Source organism: Lonchura striata, chromosome 3 (genome assembly GCF_046129695.1).
Source record: "Lonchura striata isolate bLonStr1 chromosome 3, bLonStr1.mat, whole genome shotgun sequence".
NCBI classification, from domain to species: domain Eukaryota; kingdom Metazoa; phylum Chordata; class Aves; order Passeriformes; family Estrildidae; genus Lonchura; species Lonchura striata.
In genome coordinates this window covers 58,836,197-58,863,208 of record NC_134605.1, presented here as the reverse complement: position 1 = coordinate 58,863,208, position 27,012 = coordinate 58,836,197, and positions in this window count along the sequence as shown.

Below are 27,012 nucleotides of genomic sequence, written 5' to 3'. Positions count from 1 at the left end.
TGGGTGGAAGGCAGAGACCTTATATTTTCACCTTCTTGTTATGTTTTTTTTTTGAGGAAGACTAAGAGAAATTAGGAAAAAAATTAAAAAGACCCTCCTCTGTGAGTTGACGCGTGGAGATGACTGAAAGGCTGGGCTGAGAGAAAATGCTTGCTTAACAGAAATAATGAAAATAAGTAAGCACTGACTTGTCTGTACAAATGGATTTCCAGCATATGGGAACAGTGAAATAGCACATTTCCCTGAGGGGAGCTCCTGAGCAAGGAAGCATAATTCTTGCCTGAGAGTTAAGTCTCTTTGCTCTTTGCTGTGAAATTACTGCACTGCTGAAAATATACACAGAGACATACACAGGCATACTGACATTGGAAGAAAAGCTGTGCTGGCATTTATAAGATTGTAAGGTCAAAGTTAATTTTGTCAGATTTACTAATTGTTTTCAAACTGTGTCTTTTGTTTAAGCTTATTTAAAAGTAAACTTTGACATACTGTGATTTGATTTTAAATACCTTTTGGTAACAGTCATTCTGAATTATAAATACCTTCATCCTTCTTTCTTCTTATCACAATTTGACATATGCAAGATAATAAGAGGGATTTTAGAAATATTGATGCAAACCAGCCACCTCTGAATCATGTCAAGTCAATAGTCCCCAAGCATTAATGTTCAAATCATAGAGGAAATGTGCAAAAAGGGGTTGGAGAAGGGGGAGAAACTTCTATGGATTTTGAGACTGAAGTTATTAATTATTCACCCAGTTTAAAATTGTTACAGACTTTTTTTTTTTTTTTTGTAAGCGTGCGTCCATTTCCCATCTGCATAGAGAATATTGCAGTGTGACCACAAGTGAGCACAGTTAAATGAAGATAGACATGTCTTAGTGCATGCTGTAAGTGGATTGCTGTCATCACTAAGACTAAACTAGGGGGACTAGGGGGAAGATGAGATTTCATACTAGTATTTTTCTACACTTGTAGTCCCATGGGCATTTCTGAGTTTTGCTTTGTTCCTTGAGGTAATAATGTTTTCATTCTCTAAATAAAGATTTGCTAGATTTGCTTTCCTGCAAGAAATTTTCCAGGGACTGAATGAGGGCTGTCCTCTCCTTAGAAATAGTACACCAGATTAAAAGAAAAGCAGTGGCACAAGAGGCAAGAGAAATCCAAACTCCCATTTGGAGTTTTCCATTGTATTCTCTCTGAAATATCTTTGTCCCAGTCCTTCAATCACTATCATACAACCAAATTTTTTACACAAGAGCATGGTCATTCATTTCAATGGGAATGCTCCCATCAGTAAAATAGTTCATATAACTTAAATATTCGAAGGATTGCATCCTGTGTAAAATGGAGGTATTTCCCAAAAATTCTGTCTTCTGAATGTTTTCAAGTCATGATCAGTCGTTCTATTGCCATGTCAAGCTTTTCCTTGGTGAACCAATGGAACTAGGAGAGCACAAGTTTGTTCTAATCTATTGAAAAAAGATGTGATGTTCCTGCAGAAATGTAGTATGCAAGACTTGTAAAATAACCATCCTGTCCCACCTCAGCACTCAGTTTCAGCTGGAGCCCATAATTTTGGGCATCGTGCTTCAAAAGACTACAAATTAAATAAAAAGATAATCCAGAGGTGAGCAAATCAAATAATCAGAAGCCTAAAAGACATTAGTGTGCATGCAGAGGATGTGGCATGAAAGGAATTTGCTTAATCTAGAGAAAACAAAGAGAGTCCCTAAGCACGCAAGGGGATATCACAAAGAGGGAAGACTTAGCCTGATTTCCATGTAGACATAACAAAAAGAGGTAAGGCTCACTTGCAAAAGGAGAGATTGATAGCCCTTAGTAGTTTTGTAATTTTCTAGTTCTAGAAAGAGGATAGTGGTCAGCTTTTTTTGCCTGGAGAAGAAAGATGGAGATAGAGGAATCTTCTTCACAGAGGCCTTCAAACAAACATCTCCAGCTATGTATCCCATGTACTGGCAAGGGGATGGTTAGAAGACCTCTAAAGGTCCCATCCATCCCTATCTTCTGCTAATGTAATCAACAAAATTCACAGCTACGTACTAAAGGCAGGAGTCTTATTGCTGGGAGTAGAGAAAAGGCGGAAAGCATCAAAATATTGCTGTAAGACCTCAAATGGACTTTGTAAAACATCAGTAATATTCTGTTTTGATCAGCGAAAGACAAAGACATTACTTGAAAAGAATAAGCACAAAACTATAATATGAGCTTCTGGGAAAATATTTTCTTCCTACTCCAGCACTCCTTGACCACTTTTCCTCCTGGCCTTTGGATTTTTATCTTAACATGGAAAATGGAAATTACACCCCAGGATGGCATAAAGGCAGCTTCGTACTTCAAAGAGTTTTTGCCAAAGTTTTTACAAGCTATTATTTGTAACAGTTATGTTTATAATGATAAAACTTATAGTCTTTGCTATGCCCAAAACACAAGTAGAAGACCTGAGAACAAGCAATACCCAATGTCAAGCTACAATAATTCAGCAGGAATAAAACCTTGCAAATTTCTTTCCAAAACTGAATGGAAATGGGATCAAATGACATTCAAGTAACCTACTCAGGTTGTTAAGGTTGAGCAGAAAATACTTTTGATAAAAATCTCAAGTTGAACATGTATTTTAAAAATACAGAAATAAAAATCTATTTTTTCTTTGTTACTGCATGAATCGACATCTGCATTATGCTTAGGAAGGAAGAAGGCTGCAAAAATCTTGGGAGAGAAACTAATGCAAAAAGACTACAAAGAAATGGAGCTGTCTTGCTCCTTAAAAAAAAAAATAAAAAGGGGAAAAAAAAAGTTCAGCATGGATCCATATGGTGTGAGATTTCTCTTCTGTGACATTTTTATTAAGGTTATGTATATGACCGTTCATCTTCATTCTGTTGGTGCTAATTGCTGTCTATTGGACCCTTCGCTACTGTGTACAGAGAACACATGCTTCCCCTCGACACTGCCATCACTGCGAGTGCACTGGGCTGCTCTGCTGTCCTCAGATAGGAACCTGCTGCTGCTGCCTGACCGCAACAGCTGGGAATATTCTGCTTTTAAAAGCTTATCTTGTTGATACTTGAGTTGAGCTATTACACAGTGGAACAAGCAAACAGAATGAATGGACCCTCTGCGGGCAACTTATGGTAACAAAAAAAGCTTCCATGTGCTTTTGAATATGTCTCTTGTCTTGGAATTGACAGTGATGTTTAGCATAGATGTTTCCTGCAACAAAATCATGATGGTATAGAGCCAGAAACAGGCTAAAAAGAAGCATCCACAGAAGACATGTTCAGCACTTAAGCTTCTTTGCAACTCTAAGCAACACCTAAAGACCAATCCTGCAAAGTACTCATGCATAGGGTCCCACTGAAATGCACGTGACTTTTGTTCTCTAGAATGGCTAAGTTAATCAAGAGTTAATTTATGCACAAAATCAGTGGGTAAAGTACATTTCCCCAGTCTTCTATGGGGCTTTTAAGTAATGAGTCTAAGAATCAGGTTATTTATTTATCAGCTTTAGGTCCATACACACACATATATATTGCATGTACAAGCAGATCAGAGCACAGAAACACAAATATTCCCATGTTATGGACAGACCACCCAGGGAAATACAGAAATCTATTAATTTTGCTTATCACTTAGACTCCAATTTAACAAAACATCTAATAGTGTCATGAATTTTTCTGTCATGAAGGAAGTGTTGCAATCATCTAATCTGACTTCCTACATAATCTAGACTAATGTATGATTTCCCCAAGCAATTCTGACTTGCCCGTCCATACATTTTAGTTGAAACTGTAAAAGCTAGCAGTGGGAATAAAAAAAATTATCAGACTTAGATTCATTAATTAGTGATTCTTAAACTGTTACCTTAACACATTGCCTTTTGTGAATGGTGCTGCACTTAGCCATGCCCTGAACTACACACCAGTCTGCCAACAGACTCCACATGACCTCTAGGCAGGAAAATCTCTCTTCTGAAGTCTTAATGGAGGTGTTGTCTGAGCAAGCACAGGCCCTGAGTGACATGTGCATTATTCTGTGCATGGATGAACATCTGAAAATTTGGCTCTGAGACCCCACTGAGCAATCTGTGAGAGCTGAACTTGACACCCAACAGCCAGAGCAGTGGTAACTTTGGTCTCACAGTGATGGTGATTCTTGCTATCTGACCGCTGGTTTAACCCATTAACATCAGTTAAGTGGCCAGTAGTAATTGACATGGGTGATCCGTGGGTACAGTTGCTTTCTTGGTGGCAATTTTAGCTAAAGGAAAAGCTATTATCCTCCCCTTCCCTACCACTTTTGCCTTGTGCAACTTTCTCATTTGTGCTTATATAAAAAATATGGATGCAGCTTAGAAGTAAATCCATGTATTTCCCTGTGCTACTAATAAGGTGAGAGATTTCCTTCTGAAGACACAGACAGATTTCTTAATAAAAGATAATCTAGAGTCAATGTAAATAAATTCCTGTTTTCTGATTTTACCACTGTAATGAAAAATTTAAAACTATATGCATCTAAAAAAAGTAATTTGAATGCATGTACCCACTACTTTCTGTCCCTAGTACTATTTAGTAACTTTCTAATTATTATATTTAGTTCATGTTTGAAATGAAACTCCAAAGAAAGTGCTGAGAAAACTTGAAAATGGAACATCCTGATTTCCTTATATTTATTTCCTTAGCTAAAAAAATTAGTCTAATTTAATGAAAAAAATTTTTTTTACACCTCTTCTGAATATAGCACTTTTGAAACATTAATATTATTATTATAACTATTCTTTTCTAAATCTCATTAAGGGTAAGTAGTACCTCAAGAGGCTAGACAGCAGTAAGAAACACATATATTTTTGCATATGTACAAACATAAAAATATATAAAGATAAATTTTCCAAGGATGCCAATGTTATTAACAACTCCAAAAATTACTACCAAAACAAAATCATAGAAACAAACCCCAAACCAAATTCCCTGCCTCCTGCTAAAAAACCCCAAAACAACTAGAAAAATAACAATCAATTTTAACTGCCTACCTGTAGTTAATAGCCTACCTTATCCCTTTCTGTGTACAGCTCTGGGGTCCTGGCCAAATTCTTGTAGCACATTTTGATTTTGTGGCTGTGATGTTGCCCAGGTGGGTCTAGATGAAGCATCCCACACTTTGTTTATAAAACTAGTGGTTTTTGTGTGCTATCTAACTTCATGTCCACCCAAGACTGGCTGCATTTTAGATGATCAGGTTCTTGTGTTCACATTCTTATTTAGTTTGACAAAATGATTTTCAGTACATCTAGGAAAATGCCATGCAGTCTTTTAAATTTTGAGGCTACAAATGCACCTAAAAGTTCTCTTGAGTTATATTTTGCTGTCCTTTTCTTCATCTTCTCTTTTTCTTTCTTCTCCCTATCATAATCCTGTCTTTGTTCTTGTTTAAACACTTCTTGCCCCACAAGCTTCTAGGCATGACAAGCCAAATTACTAACTCTCTTTGTTCCCATGTACAAGAAAACAAGGATGTTGTCCTTACTTGGGGGAGGAAGGAAGAGACAACATATTTATATAAGTGCTTTGCCAGCTTTGAAATATCTTGCAGAATTCTGTTAATGTTTCTCTGCCATGCATGAGGCTTGTATCAAGTGCCTTTTTCAACAGCATCACTGTAGACAACCATTTATCAGGTGTATATTGTATGGCAGTGTGGTGTTTGGAAATTCCATTTGCCATATGTTATTCATGATCCTTGCTCACAGCCTTCATTTGTCAGGGGATTTAGAACTCAGCTGTGTTTAGTTTTTGGGGCTTGAGAACAAGTTGACCCACAAGCAGACACCTAATGATATAATTTGTTCAGTGCAAAAGGTTTGACTGCCCTCTATCAACCTTTATGCAGACAACTCCTTTGAATACAGTAATGGATGACAATATCAAAAGCATAAATCTCGGCAAACTTCAAGGTTTCCTGGAAAACATGACTCTTAAACTTTAGGCACATAGACATTTGGCACGATGTCAGAAATTTTCTGGACTATTCATTTATCCAACTCTGGCCAAAAATAACCAAAGACTCTATGTGTCTGTTGATTTGTTTTGAAATCCATTCAAAACGGCAAAGAAGTTAAAAAGTAAGAAACCAGCAATTGAGAAACAAGACTTCTGAAGTATGAAAGATCCTTTTCTGTATCTTACAACATGTGGTGCTAACAAGCCAGGTCATGTCCCTCTTACAAAATGCTTTCTGTGAATTTAGTGTGGTTAAATTAGCGACTAGAAATGACATAGTTCAGGTTCCTTATGGGTTTAGAAGGTAGTAAATAGAGACCTTGCCAGAGGACCTGCTTCAGATGAGTAGAAAATGCTGATGACTGTGGGCTCATGCCCATGGGCATGAGAAAGCAGCCACGGTAATGGTCTCCTTAAACCTGATTGACTTCCAGGGTTACAGTTTCCCTTTTTGTAAAATCTGTCCCATTCTTAACTTTATGCCTCCTCTGTGACATTCCCTGGTTTGTTCTTCTTCCTCTTCTACATCTGCCCCTTCTACTTTCCTCTGCTCTACCTCTACCAACAGGAGGCAGAAAATCTCATCTTCCTCTTCTCTACTCAGCCTCCCTTTGTCTTTCCTCGTTTCCTAACCAGAATGGTTTGTCAGGGAGCACCACAATGCTACACTTTCTCCTTCTTCTTTGTCTCGTCGCTCATGCCTCTTGCTGCACTGCCTGGGAGGACCTGTTGTTGTGCCAATGGACATCCTCAACTCCAGAATGGAAATGTGCCCTTGATAGCACATGATGTCACTATTGGGACTTCAACACTTCCATCACTGTTAGGTTTCAATTTAAACTGTAAGGAAATGGGAGAAAATAAGAGTATTATTATTGTATTATTATTATTATTATTATTATTATTATTATTATTATTATTATTATTATTAGTCAAAACAGTCTCTTTAAGCAACTGTAGTAGCACCAGAGACACATAAAATTGGCTGCACTGTTCCTCACCTTTCCTGCTATATATCCAGCATCACTTTTAACAGCTTAAGGTTTTCTTCATTAAATCCTTTTTCACTCTTGCTCATGCCAGAATGCTTACATATCCCAACAGGAGGGATCAGAAAAGAAGGGAAATTATTCTAATTTATGAAAAACCTATTTGCTTTGTTACTGCTTCATGTTATTCCTTTTGTTATTGCGCAGATGTATTTTGCATTTTGATTTTTATCTATGCAATGTCTCCTGAATAAAAAAGTTCTTACTTCTGTATTTCTGTATGGGGCCCTTGGCTGCACTGTAGAATCCCTGTAATAGTGCCAATAGAAGTAATAATACAACAAAAAATAGAGAAGTCTTCCAGAAAGCACAGTGCACAGAAGGCACATGTGCTTGTAAGGGGTTTGTGATAAACGGGCTGGCAAAAGGAATTGTACCTTCTGATACTATCTTCTACAGGTGCAGATCTGAAGGTGCAATAATGTTTCTCTCTGAAAGCCAAGCTGGCTATGAAAGAGGAAGGAATCAAAACTACACTCTGCTCTTGGAAAAAAAATATTCTGTAGGCTAAAAATATGTGAGTATGGCTTTTAGGTACCTTAAGGGAAGTCACACTTTTTTAGTGTGACAGTTCTATGTACATGAAATGAAGGTGGCCAAGGAAGGACAGAGCTGGCTGTGAAGAATAGGAAATATAAAAGATGTAAAGACAGAAGAAGAATGGAAGGAAGATATGGAGAGAAAAGGGAAAGAAGACAGCAAGTTTTTAAGACAAGACAGTAAATCCTGGCCTGTATGTGGCTTGGAGATTTCTGTGTCTGCCTTTGAATACTGCTTTTAAATTTTAAAAGAATACTTCAATACTGCTGAAGATAATCTTTTCTGTTTCTCCAGCTATAGGAACTCCTTTTCTAACAAACAAATGAAAAACACTTATTACTACTTCCAGCAAAAGATGAATAAAAATGAACAAGAAAGATTATTTCAAAATTTATATAATGACAATACACATGCATGGGAGATATCTACTCTTACTTTTCTTCATCAAGTGTTTATATTTCATCAAGTGTTTATATATCTAAAACAGCTATACAGCTGTTTTAAGAATACATGTACACAGCCAGACTTATTAATGAGTGTGACATCTTCACTAAAGAAATGGTCTGGGTCTTACAGGGGGCCCAGAAGCAGCAGCATCCTGCTACCAAACAAGAATATATGTCTTGCTGAGTGGTCCTAACAGGTAATTCACTTTTTTACCAAAAAGTCAGATTTTGAGGTGGAACAATAATGAAAAGCATCATTGCTGCATTTTGATGTTTGCTAGTGGGAGGTGTAGAGTTCCAGAATTTGGCTCATCTGAAACTGCCAAACATGCACGTAGTTTGGCTCTCCTCAGAGCACAAGTTATCCCATCTTCTTCTGTGAATTATTTGACAGGCCTTTTTCCCCCTGCCCCAGAAAAAGTGACAATTTTCAATAGTAAATCTCAGCTCTGAAAACTCCATCCTAATTGTGTGCCCATTTGATATAAATCAATTTGTTTCTTCCAGTGGACCTCTGCTGGTTTCTGCCAGCTTAGCATCCGGCTTCAAGTATTTCCTCATACTTATTGTTCCTTCTGCTTTAGCCAGTTCTTGCTCCTCTCTCTAATGAGTCAGAGTGGTAAATTGTAGCAGACATGCCCTAATTTCCTTATCACAAATGAAACTCCTTTTCCTTCCAAATTCCCTGTGCAGTTTGGCAAGACCTCCCTGCCCTTATTCATCTCTGTCTCATCTTGAAAGCACTACTAAAGACAGTATTGCCAGGCAGCTTTTATATTTATGGGGAGAGCTTGTCCCAGAAAACAGATGACTCTGCAGTAGTTGGTTTTTGGTAAAACATTTCTGCCCCTGGCTAACCAATGTCAAGGCAAACACGAGATGTACTGAGACAATCCACTGCAGAGCAGTAGGTGCTAGTCCAAACTCCTGTAAAAGCCTCTGGTCCCTTCTAAAGAAAAGTGGAAAACTCACTGAGAACACAAATTTATTCTTGTAAAAGTGAATGGTGAATGATTCTTTAAAGCGAATCAAGATGAGATGTGAAAGCTCTTGCAGTGTCTGGTTCATGAAAGACATTAGACGTCCACACTCATACAAGGCTTCAAACACAAAAGCTGGTGGAGTGACAGCTGGTGGCAAAAGAGATTTTTTTAGTGGAGGTCGCACCAGATCCTAACACTGACAGTGCTTTCTTTGAGGCTTGACTACTTCTATCTTCAAAGGAAAATTATGATAGCTGCCACCTGCAACTTATAAGAAAAAAGGGAAGGGAAGGGAAGGGAAGGGAAGGGAAGGGAAGGGAAGGGAAGGGAAGGGAAGGGAAGGGAAGGGAAGGGAAGGGAAGGGAAGGGAAGGGAAGGGAAGGGAAGGGAAGGGAAGGGAAGGGAAGGGAAGGGAAGGGAAGGGAAGGGAAGGGAAGGGAAGGGAAGGGAAGGGAAGGGAAGGGAAGGGAAGGGAAGGGAAGGGAAGGGAAGGGAAGGGAAGGGAAGGGAAGGGAAGGGAAGGGAAGGGAAGGGAAGGGAAGGGAAGGGAAGGGAATCTTCTCTTGAAACAACCTTTGGAGAATCCCAAAGTGAGGGGAGTGAGCACAGTGGAAGTGGAGGGATGAGAAGCACCGTCCTACTCAACAATTCTGCTGTGGATTTATTCTGCCTAATAGACCTAAATAATACTTGGCTTGGGGCATACTTGCAATTATAAACAAATATTTACTCAGTCTTGAAAAGTTCATTAACTCTTCATGTACATATCCTTATGCAGAGTACAGCCAAATCTTCAGAAGCTGTTGGTTGATTTTCAACATATATTTATATGTCAGGAAAGTGAAAATTCTTAATTTCATTCAGCTTTTACTTAACTGATCTGGCATCTGCAGACTGTGGTCTGTAAATTGGCACAGAAGTACTGCAATCAATGGACCAAGAAGTTCTCAGTAATGTAGGCTTTGGCTCTTCAACTTTTGGCTGATAGTTACAACTTTCAACTCAAATACTTCAGATTGCAAAGATTGTTCCTTTGGCTAAGCATTGTAAGTCATGACAGAAATACAGAAAATGTGCCATTATAAGCTATAGAAAATCACAGGAAAATATTTTAAAGGAGCCATAACCATGCACATATTTTAGATGAGAGTGGCTAGGAACAGACTGTTACATTGGTGCCAATAAAAAAGTCTTCTAAAAAAAAGATTTCATAGAATAGGACCTATCTTACTGACCTGAATATGTGAAGAAGTGAGCATTAAGAAGCCTTGCTGTGAAAAGAACTCAGTGCCTCACCCTTCTAACAGAAGAATATTTATTTTTCTGTGTACCTACCTACACATTAATTCAGTTGGGTGCTAATTTTAGGTGCTGTGGAGGGGTGAATGTATTATGCAAGTACACTGTACTAAGCACTACAGTCTGCTGTGTTAACAAGAATCTATAAGTTCAGTTTTTCTCCAGATTCATGAAAAATCAAATAACTCTTTCCATCTTTTCTGTTTGCTGCAGGAAGGAAGCATGGCAAGGCAAATCCCCAGGGCACTGGCACACAGTTGTTTACAGCCATTTTTATTAAAGTAATGAACTATGGGCAATATACATTTCATATCCTTCCAAGGACACTTTGAAGGATATTCCATGGGGCTGACTGATGTTTTCTCTGTGTCTCTTTTGACACAGAGATCTGAGCTAGAATTTTTTTTATTATTATTATTCATCTTGTTTGAATTGGCTAATTCTGTTAGAAACAGCTAGGATCAAACATATATTTTTTTTCTAGAAGATGCTCTATGTCCTGCTGTCTCTGAAGCCAAGCAAGTAATAGGATATGCACAAAGGCTGCCAAAGTTTTTGGAGCAATATCTTTAGTCACTTTAGAAATATATTGTAAGTTCCCTCATGAAGAAAACTTTCAGTGTGGCAAACAACAAACAATGGAGCTTTTCTGCCACAGCTCCTGTCTCTCTCTCCAGCTGGTGCACCCCGCTCCTCCTTCACTCACTTTTTAGAGGTCAGCAAAAGCACTTAAGGGTCCAGCTGAGTATGATGGAGGCAGTATTGCCATGCAATTAATTGGGTACATGTCACATCTCAAGGTATCAGTGGCAGTTAAAAAGGAATTTTTGGGGTTGGTGACTAACATTTATTTACCCTCCTAATAAATCTGAAGCTGCACTATACATATATGCATAGGCATTATGCTCAAAAGTCCTCTGGAAGATTCCTATGGCAGTTACAGCATCTAGCCAAACCCGTAAGAGGAGTTCTGTGTGGAAATGGGGAGGGCATGTGGGTGATGTGAAAAATGGCTCTGACTCTTGAAAAGGACAACTCCACCGCACAGGGAGAGGAAACATAATCAGAACAAAAGTAAGTAACCATGTACATTCAATATTTTGGGCAAGGTGGATTTTTACCTCATGGAATTCCTTGAGCCTTTGACTGCCCCTTGTATCTTCACAATCATCCCACAAAAAAGGCAGCCACCCTGCCCGTAAGCACCAAGGGCTCTGCCTCCTCAAGCCAGACTGAAGGGCAGAGACGGGAAGACAACACGCTGATACAGGGGAAGCAAAGGAAAACAGAGGGGGAGAGATGTGAAACCTGATCCATCTAATAACATCAAGACAGATAGTGATTTTCCACTCTATCTAGTAGGTCAAATGATCTTATAATGCAATGTTAGAAAGAAGATGGAAATATTTTCATTTTCTCTCAGAGTCAATATTTCCCTAGCTGGAAATTAATCACTGTAAAAGAAGTTTAAGGGGAGTCTGTCAAGGTTTATTTAGGCTTCAAAATAACTTTTAAAACACTGGCTTTTGTTGTTGTTGCAGGTTTAGAGGTCAGAGTTTCCCTCCACAGCATTCTTCTCTTGACAAATGATCTTTTCAGCAGTCAGCCAGGTATTTTTTTATTTTAAAGTGACTTCTTGTGTGTCCTGCCATAAGGAAAACTGTGCAGATACAGTGGAAAAGATAGAACAACCACAGTCAGCTCTATCAGTGTCTCATGAATCAAACAAGATGTCGTACCCTTTTTTTTCCTGATTTTTTTTAATGTAATTGCAGTGAATCCTTACTTACCAACCTGCCATCTGATTCTGAAGCAATTAGATTTTGAATTTAGGTAATGCCTTATGAAGTGACTATTGCTAAGTTACAGCATCTTTCACTAAAATGCCTGGATTAATGGCAGCTGGCCATTACCTGTGGATAATCTGTAAACTAGCTGTAAACTGGAAGATGAGCCGAAAAGACTATATCTGAAGAAAGGGTGAGAATAACTTCTACATCTACAAAATAGCACTAATCTGTCTTTTCACTTAACTCTCTGTCCCTTTCAGAAATTCAAGATGAAAAGATACAAAACAATGAGTCTCTGCCCATCAGTGATGTCTAAACTGGATTACTCAGGCAAAGTTGGGGCTCTGTGATATGGCTGCAGCCTGGAAATGAGAATAAAGGGAGCTCCTCAAGGGAGAAGAAAATAGCACAGCTTTCCTTTTGTCACTTCATTTGTGGACCTGAATCAGATTCTGTCCCACACACCAGAAATAGCCTTCAAAAATCTGAACAATTCACCAGGAGGTCTGTTGAGACCCACAGCGGGAGCAAAGCTGGCTGCACCTCCCTGTGACTTAACCACACTGGAAGGCAGGAGCCTCACTGAGGGCCTGTGACTCTAAAATGTTATTTCTTCTTATCATACATCAGAACACATCTGTAGATGCTTTCTGGCAAAGATGCCAGATGTTTTGGTTCCCTTTATCATCATGCATTGATTATTTCTTGTTTGTTCAAGGCTTGTTTATGGTTTTACATTTTGTTTCTTCAGTGACAACTTTAATTATTTAGTGATAGGCGCTTGTTATTTTGCTAGACATGTTTAATTCTCTGCTGTTATACTCCAGGGGAGCTTTGCAAGTTAGTAATAATAAAAATACTAATGAGCAAATATCTTTTTAACTCTATCTATTCTTGTTGCAATTTTTTGGCACTCCTTATTTGAGGAACATCTTCCCTTAATAATTTACCTAAGAACTACAGATTTTGGATGATTTAGATTCAGTTCACTGTAAACATAATGGTCTCTCTTTGTCCTTTATGCACTGGAAGATAGCAGATCTTTCCCTGGGAGGTAACTCAAGCAAATCACTATGACATCCCTTATCTGCAGGCAAAGAACCAAGCTGGGACAAAAAGTGCCTCCCAGACTGCCAGAACCTCTCTTGACCACAGCACAGCTTCGTACAGGTTGGTACAAAATCTGTTTGCTACAACCGGCAGACTGCTTTACACTGAACGATTAAAGTCTAACCTACCAAAAGCCAGCTACACAAAAGATGACTCCACGTGCTTCTGTGTGTGTGCCTTGTTTTGTAAATACGTGACTACCAGGGAATTACTGACACCAGGAAAGGAGAGCTCTCTCTCTTTGGTAGGCTTCAGCAGAGCAGTGCTTGTGGCTGCTGACCACACTTGGTGGGTGGAGTTCTGGGCGAGTGGTTTGCCATAAAGCCCTGCTAGCTCTGTAAGGAATCCTCTTTGTGGCTCTCTGCCTTGGGTGTGGGCAGGGAAGGGTGAAACGGGGAGCAGGGGAAGGGTTGAAAAGGAGGACCAGACTGAGTTCTCTGGAAACTAGGGATCACAAGCCATGAATCATCCAGTAAATACAGAGCCAAACGTTTGGATGAACAGAGCCCTTAACAATTAATTAATTGTTGACTTTAACTGCCTGTGCTGCAGATGTGCTATCATTTTTACAGAGCAATCCCTCACCAATCTCTTTAAGCTGTTTACAAAGTAATTGGTAGACGAAAAAGAAAAAAAATTCTTGTATGAAAGTTGCTTCCACAAATGCACGGATGCGTAGGCGTGCACACAATGAAAATAGGAGAAAGGCTGCAGTCTGCATGATGTTTGATTTTATGAGAGTTTATGAATGTCCCTTGGAAAAGACTTTATGTCTTATGCTCCCATGTTTCCTGGATTTTGATGTTTCCCATAAAAAAGCAGAATATCCCTTCATTTACAAAATGAGTTGGATTTAACTCTGTAATTTGTAAATATTTATACATATTTCCAAAGAATACATGGGCTGAACTGCATTTTTTCCTGATTACTTATATGCCTCAATATATCATCTTAGCTCCCACATCTTGTACTTGCAAAAATGAACTTTCAGATGAAAAGTCTGTACGAGATTACAACAAATTGGCAGTGTTGCAAGAGGAATAATCTAAGTGGCATGCAATTCAGACCTGAGCAAATGCAATATGAACTTATTTTCTACTAGAGTTTTTCAGGTTTATTGGTGCAGAAGAGTTTCTGATATTAGGCCCAAGCCCTACAATCGCTTACTCACCTGCTAAACATTTTACACCATATACAGATATTAAGTTGTCCCACTGCACTCAGCAGAATTGATTTTATGCAAAGTTCTTTAAGGCTAATGCTCAGTGGCTTGAAGCTCATATTCAACATGGACTACAGAACATTTTTAGAATATATTTCTTCCATTTATATTTCTTTTGCTGCTACAGCACTGAGGCATAACTGGTTTTTTTAAACTTGTAACATGCTTCTGCAAATGAAAAATGTTACAAAAAAATGGCAAGAGAAAGTTGAACCACCCAAAACTCTTTGAAGGGAAGCTGAAACAGGTGTTCAGAACCAAAGATGTCGTGTGTGCTCAATCCAGGATTTGCACATAAACTCTGTTACTTGAGAGGATGTCAGCTTACACCACTGGATAGCCTCACTGTAGGATCTTGAGGCACCTAATTCCTTTTTCACTGAGACACTCTGCAAATCCTTCTGAATAGGATAGGACATGGTAATTAAAGCATGTACTGAAGTGCAAAATAATTTCACTTTGACTTTTTACTATGACCCTTCTTTTACTCCAGTATTATTTTTTTTTTATTTCTTTGAATTCGTGTGTTTCCCCTCACTCCTAATGATTAAAAGGGTATCAGTGTACATAGAAGTGCATTTCTGCTAGATTACCAAGACGTGTAGAAATTTCAGTGTGGATTATTCATCTTGAGAGGTATTCATCAGCCTGACTTACCAGAGGCATGATTTAAAGAGTGCTCTCAACATTTGGAAAGTCAGATCATATTTGCTGGTCAGTTTGGAGGCATTTAAAAATAGATCAGAAACCTATTATTCTAATTCCTTCAGAGAGCACCCATCATTATCTCCTTCTTTGTCCCCCTGGGTACATGTGTTCAGAGGAGGAGACATCTCATGACTCACTACCCTTGCTCCTGGAGCTCTGGACTGCAGAAAAGTTCACTGATGTTTATAGGATGTTTGTGGTGACCCCCGGGATACGCTCTCGTAATGAATTTCAGACAGTCTACCCAAGTCTTTCGACTATCTATCCAATCTCCCTGAATTCTTAACCTCACTTCCTCCTACTGCACATCCTTCTGGGAGACACTGGATACTGGGGATGAGACATTTTAAAACCAGCACCCACAACCTTGTCAGTACATCCAACACAAGACCCGGCTTTGTGGTTTATTTAAGCGCAGATCTCCACCCCCTTCACTTGCTCACAGGAAATCAAATCATAGCCCTGCACTTGAGAGAAATCCTTCTTCCTTTCTTTTTGTGGGTCTTCTATTTTTCTCACCAATGGAGAGAAAATACTCTGTAAGAATCGTTTCAGATTCTGTTTTACTGGGACACAAGTTAAAATACACTTTTTTTTCTGCTGCTTTATGCAACCCCAGAGTTAATTATTATAACTTGAAACAGAAATAACCCCTTACTTCTTCAGAAAGCCAACCCTTAGTAAGCTGACCTAACAGAAACTGGAAGCCCTAACTAACCCCTTGGCTGATTCATGATTTATCTATGCCGGGGTGAAGTGTTCCACATATTAGCTGGAGGAAATGCACTTCTAGTTTGTAATCTTGATAAATAGTTACTGAACTTATTTATTTTTTAATGCTCATTTTAACCATTCATCATTATTTGGAAGATCTTTTACAAATACTGCCTTGAAACTTCCGACAAGTGACTATTTGTAAAAGGAAATCTGCACAAATGAGCCAAGTTAGAAGAATCTCCCTCAAATGAAAGAGGGGTGCCAACCACTAGACAAATGAACAATAGCACTGGATAAAACAAACTGCACATAAAATATATAAATATTGCAGGTGGTTTTCTCTGACCATACTTAAAGTTCTGTGGTTTTTTTATAAATGTCTTATGAAGGGCTAATGGACTACTGGAACAAGCAAGCCAGTGTAATTCCCCCCCAAACCCCCAAGCTTCGGGACAGGATTGGAGTGTAGGAAAAGGGAAGATAGGTGACTCTGGTTTTATGGAGAATAACTCATGTGGAAATGATTAAATTATTTCTCTAGCCAGGATTATTTTTTTTCCTTAATGGCTTGTTAATAAACATTCTTAGAGTATGTTTATCAGCATCACCTGATTTTAGGAGAGTACTTATAAGCATGAGTCATCTGTGTGATTGATTAGCAGGTTTTATGAACCTTTTAAAATGTGTTGTCCCACAAAGCACAATTGTTTTTTATGCAAAGATCACAGATTTGAATTGGCTCTTCTAACCTGTTGCTTTTACAGCAAATGAAGCAATAGGGATAATGGAAAGTCTGAATGATCCAGCACAATATTCAAATCTCTATCCAAAAATCACTTTTAACCTATTTCTGGATATGAAAGATAGCGTTTCTAAGCAAAAAGCAGTGGAGGGATTCTCAAGCTATTATTGTTAGGGAGCACTTTGCTACCTGATATTTAAAAGATGGTCATAAATACTTCTAAATCATGCTCTTGTAATTAACTCTGCAATAATAGGGAGAGAAGCTTAGACATTAAGAAGGACTTTTTTTCTCCTCCACCAAGAATAATGAATTGGTAAAATGACCTCAGGGGCAAAGTTGTTGGGACAAGGCATAAGGTCAATCAAGGAGCAATTAAATGCTGTCCTGTGGGAAAACGGTAAGTGCAGTCCCAAAGAGTGAGCTAGAAAATAGCTGAGAGTAACAGAGGTAGAGGAGGTGAACATCCCCCTGACAGCAACATTTTGTAGACTCATGATCTTCCAGGAAGAAGCCCCAGAACAGGAGGTCTGTTAGGACTGTAATAAATACTGAGTTATCAGAGCAAGAGGGAATTTGGATATAAACTCCAGATGGATTTAAAGCAAAGGCTCATTACTCTCACCTCTCACAAACTGTGAAATAAGCCAATGTGCATGAGCCCAGGACTTCAGTCAGCTGTAACTGTTCATGTTAGTCTGCCACAAGCAGGTAGTTGCCTGCAGATGCTTGGTCTGTCTCAGTCCCTTCAATCTCAGTGACCTTGCCAAAGATAGCATCCATCAATCCAGAATTTTAAAGCATAGAGCAATGGCAGATGCTGTTTCTGCTGCAAGGGAGAGGCTAAGGCAAGTCAGTCTCACTTACACTGAATTTTCTTGCCCCAAATTACATGCCCATGCAGAGTATGGGATGCCAGAGCTATACAAATAAAGGGCATGAGGACACTCTGCACTGTGTCCCCAGCTGTGTGGCCATATCTGAGTCAGTAAATCAATGCCACGCACCATTCCTGCAAACCAGAGTCTGATCTGTTTTCTGTCCCAGGCTATATGCAGGGGCCTGACACATAAGTTACTCCTTTTCTCTCATTTTGGCGATTACTTGGAAGCCATTATGTTGGAGAGCACTCCCAGCCACCCTGGAGGGGATGGTGGTGGTGGATGAAGTTCAACACCTTGTAGGACCCATTCCCAAGGACTGGATTTGCACACTTATTATCTGTCTGCACATGCACAGTCAGAAACTCTCTAGGAGATAAGGCATTATGAATACTGGTCTAAAAGTGATATTAACCTCAACAAGAATGTAGAGATTATTCCTCTTTGTGATGAAAGCCATAGGGCAAGAGAAGAAATTCCACCTGGAGTTTGAGGGTTTGGTGCGGTTTCTTTGTTTTTTTGAGGATGTTGAAACACCTGCAAATGTTTTCATGCTGGTAAATCTGATACAGAACTATCTTTGAAAAAAAAAAAAAAAAGCCAGCAACACAGCATTACTTTAAATCTCAGGAATAGCAGGATGGGCAAGAACACCATAATCAGGCACCACTTTTAGGTGGACAGCAAGTCTGACTTCCTCCAGCCAGCAAGTCTAGTTAGATCCACAAAGAAATGACTGCAAAGCCCAGCTGAGTAGAAGCATGTACACAGAAGCTGGAACTAGTCCCCTTGTGAGCAGCTAGCAGGGCCTGAGCTAGCCAGGATCAAAATAGGTTAACGGCATCTCCATCCACTGTTGTACTGATATGCCAACAGCTCTGGGTTTCTTCAAACCCGTTTACACTTATAAGAATGATTATATGACTTTGGATGAGCAGATACCTGAAATAATTTTTATGTATCCACATGTTAGCTTTCTTCCCATTTCTCCCTCCATCCAAATAAAAACTGAATTCACTTAAGAGTTGGACCCAATGATACTTCTGTGTCCCTTCCAATGCAGACAATTCTGTGATTATGTGACTGTGTAAACTAATGAAGATACATGTTCCCATCAGGCTTCTTCTTTCCCATGGAAAAGGAGAGCATGATGCAGGGATTCTTTGACCCAACTGCTTGCTAAGTTTTCCCCATGAAAGTTCCAGGGCAGATTGGCCTTGAATATATGAGATATCTGAGAAGGTAGAATGCTGTTAAAACCTGTCAGGTGCAAGAAAGGACACAGAAAAGAGATCAAGAGCTTGAACCTCCTACAAGCATAATTCTACTCTGGATATCTTCCATTTTCTTTCTCCACCATTTTTCTGGTGAAGGATATGTCAACTCTAGGCTAGTATAATATTCCATCAAACTAACCCCTTTGACTCAGGAAACCCTACATACAAAGATGCATCTTCATATTTAAACACTTCAGTATCTATTTGTTAATAAACCTTCACAATTCTATTTCTTATAATCTTCTGGAATTTAAAAATATTTGAAAAAAAAAAAAATAAGCACAGAGAGCAGCCAATAAACAAATGCAAACTCCCTTTATTATCTGAGGTTCATAAAAAAGCGTAAACAAGCATCCCTGCCCCTAAACAAAAATCCAGACTCTCCCTGCCAGCACTCAATACTGTTTCATCTATTTCCTTTTTCTAATCCTCCTTTATGCCCATTAGTTGGTCCTTTTAGTGTAACATGGTCCAGCTGCATCTGCACCACCATTACATAGTAATTTAACCCCTCATTGTCTAGTTCCATACTTCAGTGTGAACAAAGAGGAGAAAGGTAGACCTATGTGTTGTTATGAGTTGTCTTATCTGAATTACAATCTTTTTAAAATACCCTGAAAGTATAGCCTCTTTCTTCTCAATTTTTAGTATTTATAGAAAGAAAAAAACACCGGTATATCTTGGCACAGAAAAAATTAACTTCAATCTGAATCACGAGCATGAGAACTGGGTGCTAAATTAGCCAGTGTTTACTCACAGGCTGGTAATGCTCTCAAAACCAGGGGAACTAAACCATAGATTTGGCTGCTTGAGATTATCACTAATTCAATTTCTTAGTATCAATATGCTGCTTATGTGCTTTAAAATTTCTTCCCTTCTTTCTCTTAGCTACAGATTTACCAAGGAAAAAATAGACAGTCATTAGAATATACTTAGAATATACATCTCTTTTGAGGGTTCCCTAGGCAATTTAGGTCCTGTTAGACTCTTTCCTGGGTGGAACCATTTGAATGCTTCTTTGAGGCAACCTGGGATTGAACAACTTTTAACTGTCCAAGCTAACAGTGCAGTAAACATTTCATGTATGGCTATAAAGCATTGACCTCTTCTCACATCATTCTTGCTTTATTCTAAGGATTTTATTAGTAACTCAGAGACTACAGCAAACACACACTGGTAATTGATTAACATAGCATTTAACTAATTAGATGAGGATTCCTGGGGTATGCTACTTATGTAATTTGGAAATCTTTACCATCATGTCATACCACACGTGAAAGTGATTAATTTTTGGGTGCAGTGTTCATGTTATCCCAATTTTCTGAGTCTTATTATTTCATATTGTACATTTATTTTTGGTTTTTGTCAGTGCTAGGATTCCATAGCACAGATTAAGAAGCCTTAAACAAATCCAGATACACAAAGCTAGCCCCATAGGTGGTAGCTTTTGCTCCTCGTTGTATAAAGACTCACACATTTGCTTAATGTGTAGGTTATGAGGAGTTCTTTTTGCCCACACTTCTCCTAATTTGCAGGGTAAATCCATGTATGAATATAAGCAGGACTTGACATGCCTAATAGTGAAAATTCTATGCATAAAATGCTCCCATATGGAGAAAGAAAAAGAAAGAAAGAAAGAAAGAAAGAAAGAAAGAAAGAAAAAGAAAGAAAGAAAGAAAGAAAGAAAGAAAGAAAGAAAGAAAGAAAGAAAGAAAGAAAGAGAGAGAGAAAGAGAGAGAGAAAGAAAGAGAGAAAGAGAGAAAGAGAGAAAGAGAGAAAGAGAGAAAGAAAGAAAGAAAGAAAGAAAGAAAGAAAGAAAGAAAAAGAAAGAAAGAAAGAGAAAGAAATTTCTTAACTATCTAATTTATCAGCCTTTTTATTTGTAAGATAAATGTTATGTCTGTTATGTTTATCTTGTATTCTAGATAACAAAGGAGTTATTCTAAAACTTTTAAATAAACTGAATTTAATCCCAATCAAAAAATCACACTTTGAGTCAGATGTGATGTCAACTTAGAAATAACAGTGTTTCATGATGAGGTATTGTTTATGTTTTGTAGAGTTCATAGGATCTTTGTCAAAGCAAAAACCATGAAAGCTCATTTCTGAAAGCATTGATGTGTATTGTATTTATTTTAGAGCGAGGCTTTTAGTTGCTTTCCACTGCTCTTTTCATCAGAAAGAATATCATATTCTGATTTGAACAGCAAAAACATCACACTGTCTGAAAGGAAGGATCTAGCTTCCCATTTGTAATGAGTAGGACAAAGTCTGTTGCAAATATATTTGTGCAGAGATTTAATCAGCTCTTTTCTAGTAAGTTATGAAGAAAGATATTCTCATCAAAGCTGAGATACAACATTAGAGTGTGATCCACCCACTCACAGCTGTCTTTTAAGCCATGTTTTCTTTTGAGGAGCTACTGTTCCACTGAAGCAGCATGACTTGATGTGGACTACCTTTAGTTTCTTGCCTTTCCTGATTTTTTTCTGCATTATAAGGGAAGTGGAGATAGTGGGAGTCAGTGGAAACCATCCTGAAGCATTTGAGGTCACAGTACTGCCTCTGTCCAGATGTTAATAAGAACTCAACATATAAGGCAGGATTGTAACAGAGCTAATGTTTGCCTGAGTTTCTGATATAACTGTCTCTTCAGAAAAAGATGAGTGTTAATCTATAGAAGCAGAGATGCCCAAAGGGTTGTGCAATCTGAATGACTGAGAGGAATTTCTGAAAAGTAAAACTTGAAAAAAGGTGTTCCAGAGGTTCCTGTAAGTAAAATGGTATTATACCCTATGCTGAATAGTGTACCAGGATTTGGCAAAAAAAAAAAAAAAAAAAAAAAAAAAAAAATATATATATATATATATATATATATATATGTATATCCCACAAGATCAGTGTATTTTAAGCCTTTTTTGCCTTAGCCTTAGTTTGTTTTTTTTTCCTTCTAGGAGCAGGAGTCTAACCACCAAGCACTGGTATACTTACTTCTCTGCTAAGAAATGCCCTGGTGAGGAGCACAGAAAACAAAAAATAGTTCTTAGGATTTAAAAAAATAGGTGAAATCACTTTAGATATTTAAAGAAGGCTTTGGTTGACTGGGACTTCACTGGTATAATTCATCCTCCTCAAGAAAAACTATTTGTTTGTTATACTCCCTCTAACTACCATTTCCAAGAAAATGAAAATAAAAAGAGGCAACAGCATCCTCAAAGGGAGGACTATTACAGATTTTTGGCACTAATCTTCTTCCAGATTGCATCTATTTTTTAAGCATTTTCAAGGTCCAAGAGTATGGGGACTCCCAGATCCCACATTAGTTCAAAGAGTTAAAATGTTCAGCAAGCTAAACTCCTTGCTTTGGCATGTCTATCAAAGGCTTTGAGCCTTTAATGTAATTGAAAACAATTGTCCCAGTGGGGAGGTCTAACACTCTGACCAGTTGCAGTTAAATACTTGAACTGCCTGAGAAAACTAGAGGGGTTATAAGAATTCAAGGGTAAATCGCATGACACGGCTCTGGTGATAATAATGTTCCAGAATTTATATTTATTAATATTGCCTTCTTTTGGTCAGACTCCCACAGGAAATCCTGAGGACTACATGTCTCTGGCATGTTTTATCTTAGATAGTCCCATCCTTGTGGTATTGCGTGCTGATAGCAGGACAGAAGAGTACCTTTGAAAATCTCTGGTCTTTATAGAAGCTGCGGATGACAACAAACAGGACCTTCAACACTCTGGGAAGACAATCCATCTACTTTCCGTAGTTATCATTAAAATGTCTTTCAGACATAGGTCATAACTGGAAACCTATAAAGGATGCCTGTGTATTAAGCACTTCCCACAAAGCCTGGTCCCTAGCGATTAAAATTTATCACATTGTTCTTCTGGTTACAAATACTGCTGATATGTGTCATTAGTGCAGAGCACTGCTCATAATATTTTGACTTTAATCCAAACATTTTTTTTAAATTCTGAGTCTCCCATAAAGAACTCACTCCTGAAGTTTTTAAAGACACACATTACTTTACCATACTTAAGACTCTTTTAAAGGTTGTTAACTATCTTATTTTCCTGTTAGATGTACACTTACATAAAATGATTTGATGAGAAGCCCCACATCCCCCACTCTGGTAATAGTGATATAGCATAGAGCAGTTATTGTACAAGAAATCATACAGCCTTATCAGTATATAGGACACTTTATAAATACTCCCTCTTCTTAAAAGCCCTGTCCTGAGAAAGACATTGCTTAGTGGTGTTTGAAATATTTTCTGGTTTGCATACCTATATTTTTTTTACAATTTTTAAATTTAGATGTTTACTGAAGAAGAAACACAGCATAATTCTTGTCAGATTCTACTCTTCTTGCTAGAGTGAAGTTATTCAATGTAAGCTGTACCAGATCTCTAGCTATGGGCAACAAAATCCATTTTTTGCCAGTTTTTATAATATGAAGTTTTACAACATCACATATTACTTTTCTGTAAATCATAGTATCATAGAACATTTGGGTTGGAAGGGACCTTAAAGATTATCAAGTTCCAACCTCCTGCCATGGACAGGGACACCTTCCACCAGCCTAGGTTGCTCAAAGACCTGTCCAGCCTAACCTTAAAACACCTCTGTGGATGCATGTGAGTTTGTCTCTGCCCATGCCCTTAGCTTCTGAACCCCTTGCTCAACTGTTACAAACACAGAACAAGCAGAAGCCTCACACACACACACACACACACACACACACACACAATCATCTTTCATGGAAATAGCTCATTGGGTTGAGAAAATAAATTGTATTATGCTGTTTCTGAGGAGGAGGCTGATGCCTTATATTTATGAGACATCAAAAAACCTGCTTCAAAGCACAAATCTTCCTGATGTGAGCCATTCCAGGGACAATTGACACCTTGGTACCTGGGACCTTGTCCCACAAAACATTCTGTAGGGAGTAGCTAAGACTGGCACTGAAAAGACAGAGGAAAAAATAAGGACTGACACTGGAAAGTAATTTTTGTTTTAAGAATAATCAGTTTGCAGGCATAAACAAATGTTACATGCATGAATATCTGATACAGAAACCAAGAAAAAATATTTTGCATGCCACCCTCATAATCTTCTTCTGAGAAGCACTATAGTCAGCTCATTCCTTAGAAAGCTAACTTCTTTGCTTGTCGCTCACCTTCTCATATCTGCTATTTGCTATCTCATCCATCTTTTATGTTTCTCCTTCCTTTAATCTAAAGAAGTCACAGTTCCCATCAGACAGACATTTTGTTTTCTGCAAGCCAGGGAGTAATGCACTGAAAAAACCCCAAACAACTAAAAATGACAGAGATCTCTGCCCTATCTCTTTGATTCTTCTCACCAAATGATATATTTGAGAAATATGGGAAAAATGAAAAACAAAAGATAAAAGTTTAAAACTTAAGCTGTGGCTTCAGTTATCTGTGCAGAGAGAAAAGTGGTTCTTCTTGCATCTTTGGATTTCACAGCATCTTAAACAAGCAAAAAAAGAAAAAAAATCCCTTTACCTATGCTCAGGAAATGAAAACATTTATTCTCCTCATTCCCAGATGGTACCACAGCAGTTTCTGTAAAACTAGCAACATGAAAAAAAAATTTGCTGATGTGTGAATAGGCTGAAGCCTGATGCAAAGAGTATTAAAGTCTCTCTGGCAGGCCTGCCAATGCCTGCAGTGGGGTTTGGATCAGGCTCCATGGGATACTCAAAAGCTCTCCAAAGGAAATTATTTTCCCCTGTTATGCCCTCCTTGCAGCCATTCCCAGAGAGAGCACAGCTCAGTGACTATTTTCACAGAAGCCCTGGAAACAGAATGTATAGTATAAGAAAGCCAGATGATAGAAGGCACTGAGTTTTGTCCTTTGATACATTTCCAGTAGAAATGTGTTGGTTCCTTTCCCCTAAATGTTTTTGGATCAATTTTATGTAACTCTGTGGGCCTTTACAGGGACAAGCCTCTCCCTTAACACCAAAGGTGCTCCAGCACAATGGCTGCGCTGAGCTCTGTTGAGAAACAGTGGATGGTGCCTGAAGGACAAAGGCTGCATGATGATAGGGCCAGGAGATCCAAATTTCAACTCCACCCACAAACTCTGAGGATTTCCAGTGAATCAGACTGGGATGGGACTGTTTCACTAAAAGAGAAAAAGAAGGTGGGTATAAAGAAGAGAGGGTAGCTCAGATCCAGGCTGGGTTGCATGGGGGCCCCCAGCATATGAATACATGAATTCCACTAGCCTTGTGATGTTTTGAAAAGTAAACTATGGAAGAAAGACCAGAAACTTCAAAGAAATTCCTGATTTGGAAATTGTCTGATGTAAAAGGTGTTAGCATAGTGGAGGGTAGAGAAATAGCCTGTTCTCAAAGGCACTCTACAAGAGGTCAGATGTTGGTCTGGCTCATATGGCCACTTTTTCCAGTTGTACAGTATATTGTGTAAACTAAATATAATGTAAAGATGCAAAAGCTTCCAAAAATGTCATCTTACAGACATTTGCTTGGATGCAATCCATGATTATGTGAAAACATTTACTTTGAGATCTAAAAGCCATGGGTTACGTGGGTGTTCTGTACATTTTGCATTGAAACTTATACTATAGAGCCAGAAAATACTGAGAGACTTAATTTGAAATTACTTTTGTTAGAATACTGGCCTGTGCTGTACCCAAATGTAAATGTGGCTGAGTATATGTGACAGAAAAAAAAGATAGTTCATGGCATATTGGAGAGAACTGCGAGAAAACTTTGCAAGTAGCTGGGACCTCAGAAAAATCTCTGCTACCAATCTCATGCTTGTTATTGCCCAAAAAACAGGTTACTAAAAAATATCTAGACCAAAATAGAGGTAAATTTTTCAAAAAATATGACATTTATTGTCTGAATTTTGAAGTGAGTTCACCAGTATGTTCTCACACGACAGGTCATGCATGACATCAGGCTCAGGTGTGGTCATGCCCTTTAAAGAACAGAGGCTAAAAAATGGCCTTTTAGAGAGCACAAATCAGTTGTTTTATTAAATCATTGTCTTGCAACTCCTGCAACAAGCACAAAAACAATATGCCAACTTCACAGTTTCTCAGAGTTAAGCATACGTTTGTGATGGGCTGGATCAAGTGGCTGTGCTGCAGGGGCAGCAGATTGCAGAGAGTGATGTACATTTGCATCAGGACTCAGTGACTCTTGAGACTATTGAGTTTCTCACTTATGCAAGTACCTCAATATCCCTTTATTGTTTATAATTTGCTTTATACTTAGCAAAAGAAAAAGTTAAGGCTCTCTGCTCCTCATACAGTCAATAGAGAGATGCCCTAGAATTTATTTGTACTAATTCCAGAACTGCTGCATCTTTTAGGGCTCTAAACAGATCATGCCATTGGAGTTAAATATATTCTTCATGGACCTCACCTGATGAGGTTACTGTACAGCACCTGAACTGCTCTGGGTGATGTAACAGTTCTTTTGTAGCCAGATGGAGGGTCTACAGCACCTGGTGTAAAAGGTGTTCAGAAAAGTCCTCAGTATTCTTCAGCAAAGGTCAAAAGCCTGTCCTTGGCTATTGCAGTGGGTTTGGACCTCAGATGTTCTTAACCCAAGACAGATCATCCGTGCAAATCCCAAGAATTGTCCTCCAGTGACTGAGAATAAAACAAGCTTAAAGCCATTTTGCATCTGTCTATCATCTAGAATGAATGCCAGGGGTACTGGGGAAAGAGAGGTTAACTTCTAGCAAAATGTCTGTCAGCGTTACGTTACGCTCTCAGCCTGAAAACGGGCTGGATTGCCATGAAGACACGGTATGCAGCTGTGCCATGGGGGAAGTTAGAGTTAGGGTTCTGGCAGTTTTGTGAAAGACTTAAAAATCTCTGCAAGAGTTCAAAAAACACAATTCCCAATTCCCAGAAAAGAGCTTTTAAGAGTGAAATGAGCACAAATATATCCTTTAAATTTGGAAACAATGAAAGAAATGGGAGGATCAAATTAGTTAATGCCCATAAAATATCCAGAAATCTTATTTGGATTAGGATTTGGAACTCTTACTGCTGTGTCAGTGCAGCTGTGTGTGGGATAACCTGCTATAGAGATTGAACCCAGGGGCTGGGTCCTGGCCGTTTGCTATCTGCATGCCATGAAATTTTAGCAGGATTCAGACTCTGAAATCTGGACACAAAGCAGATTCAAAAACTGCAGTATTAATGCCCTGATAA